Source organism: Penaeus vannamei, chromosome 17 (assembly GCF_042767895.1).
Source record: "Penaeus vannamei isolate JL-2024 chromosome 17, ASM4276789v1, whole genome shotgun sequence".
NCBI lineage: Eukaryota > Metazoa > Arthropoda > Malacostraca > Decapoda > Penaeidae > Penaeus > Penaeus vannamei.
The window spans coordinates 42,437,069-42,439,568 of record NC_091565.1 but is presented as its reverse complement, the minus strand read 5'-3'; positions in this window follow the sequence as shown (position 1 = coordinate 42,439,568).

Below are 2,500 nucleotides of genomic sequence, written 5' to 3'. Positions count from 1 at the left end.
CCCCCATTTCTCTCTCTCTCTCTCTCTCTTTCGCGCCCCGCCCCTCCCTCCCTCCCTCCCTCCCTCCCTCCCTGCCTGCCTCCCTCCCTCTCCCCTCCCTCCCTCCCTCTCTCCCTCCCTTGCCCTGAAATGCGTCGGGGGCTTCAGGGTCGGCACTTGTGAAGCCACTCCACCTGTTCGGGGAAAGGGTTGCGTGGGAGGCTTTTTCTCCGTCGAGCCTTTTGTGTGTCGGGCCCCGGGTGCTTCGTCTGGGGCCTCTCGGAGGGCCTGCGGGGCTCGACTCCGAAATTTTTGAATTATTATGATTGTTTTTGTTTATTTGGTTGTTTGTTTTTGTTTGTTTGTTTATTTATGTTTTAATTTATTTATTTTTATTTTTTATTTATTTGTTTTTATTTATTTATTTATTTATTTATTTACGTACTTTTATTTATTCTTATTTATATATTTATTTTATTTATTTCTATTTATTTGTTTATTTATTTTTTTATTTTTATTTATTTGTTTTTTATTCATTTATTTATTTTTTATTTATTTGTTTTTTATTCATTTATTTATTTTTATTTATTTATTTATGTATTTATTTTTATTTATTTATTTATTTATTTTTATTGGAGGGGGGTTGATTGGATGGATGGTAGATTGGTTGATTTGGTTGCTTGTTTAGGTGGGGGGAGGTAGGCTGGTGGGGTTGCTTGCTTTTATTTGTATGGTTGGTCGGTCGGTCGGTTCGTCGGCTGATTGGTCTGTCGGTTTATTGGTTCGTCGGTTTATTGGTCGGCCGGTCGATTGTTTCGTCTGTTGATTGGTTCGTCGGTTGATTGGTTTGTCTGTTGATTGGTTTGTCTATTGATTGGTTCGTCTGATGATTGGTCGGTCGGCTGATTGGTTCGTCGGCTGATTGGTTCGTCGGCTGATTGGTTCGTCGGCTGATTGGTTCGTCGGTTGATTGGTTCGTCGGTTGATTGGTCGGTCGGCTGTCTTTCTCTTGCTTGTCCGCGGGTCTTTGGTCCGAGACCGGTCGGTGCGAAGGAACAGCTGTCGTAATTGTTTCATGACGAGCCGTAATTCCCCGCCATTTTACCAGCTTGTCCAACGTAACAGAGCGGCGTTCGTTGAGTTAATAATCAGGGTCACGGACATGCTCAGGTACACACACACGCACAGGTGAGAGGGGGGGCGGGGGCCATCTCTTCCCCTTGTCCGTGTCTCAGTGTCTCGTTCCTTTTTCTCTCTCTTCTTCTTCTCTTTCGTTTTGCATTCATCTCCGTCTTGTCTTTTCCTTCCAGTCTGGTCGTCTTTTTCATTATTTTTTTCCCTTTTCTCTTTTCCCTATTATTTCCCTTCTCTTTTCTCCTCTGCCTCCCTTATTCTTCCTATCTCTTTTCCTCACTCCCTTTCCTTCTTCTCTCTCTTCCCTTTCTTCTTTCCCATCTCCTACTTCCAAACATTATCCTCTCTCCCTCATTCTACTTCTTCACCCTCTGCCTTCCCTTATCCTTTACCCTTCTCCCTCCTCTCCTATTTTCTCCAACTCCCATTCCTTACTCTTTTCCCCTCTCCCTCCCCCCTTTCTCCTTTCCCCCTTCTGGCTCCCCTTTTCTTTCCCGCTCTCTCCCCCTTCCCTTGTCTGCTCTATCCCTTTCCCTTTCCCATATCCCCTCTCTCTCCTCCCCCTTCCCCTTTTCCCTCTCCCCCTTTCCATCTTTCCCCTATCCCCCCTTTACCTCATCCCCTCTCTCTCCAACTTCCCTTTCCCCTCATCCTCCCTCTCTCTCCCCCTTCCATTTTCTCCCTCTCCCCTCTCTCTCTCCCTTTCCCTCTTCCCCCTCTCTCTCTCTCCCACCTCTCCCTTTTTCCCCTTACTACATTTCTCCTTCCCTTTTCCCCTCTCCCCCTCTCTCCCTTTTCCCCTTTCTCCCCCTTCCCTCTTCCCCTTCCTTTCCCCTCTCTTTCCCTCTTTCTCCCCCTCGGCACCCCTCCCCTGCATTCAGAGCAGCAGAGGGAGCCTCCAGAGCGGAAGAGGGTCCTCACCTGGCTGCAGCTCGAGACTGGAGCACACCTGTTGAAACCCGAGTCCGGCTAATGCTTTCCTGCTTAAAGTCCTGCTTCCTTAAATGCCGTCTCGAGCTCAGGCTTCCTCCTTCCCTCCTTCCCCTCCCTCCCTATTCCCCTCCCTTCTTCTTACCGCTTCCTTCTTCTTTCTTCTTCTTTCTTCTTCTTCTTCTTCTTCTTCTCTTCTTTTTCTTCCTCCTCCTCCTCTTCCCCCCCTTTTTCTTCTTCTTCCTCCTCATCCTTCTTTCGCCTTCTTCTGCTCTTCTTCCTCCTTCTCCTCCTCTTCCCCCCCCCTCTTCTTCTTCTTCTTCCTCCTCCTCCTCCTCCTCCTCCTCCTTCTGCTTCTTCTTCGTCCCCTTTTCCTTCTCTTTCTCCTTCTCATCCGCCTTCTTCGCCTTCTTATAAAATCTTTCAGCGGTGCTTCTCTGTCTCGTCTTTATTATGT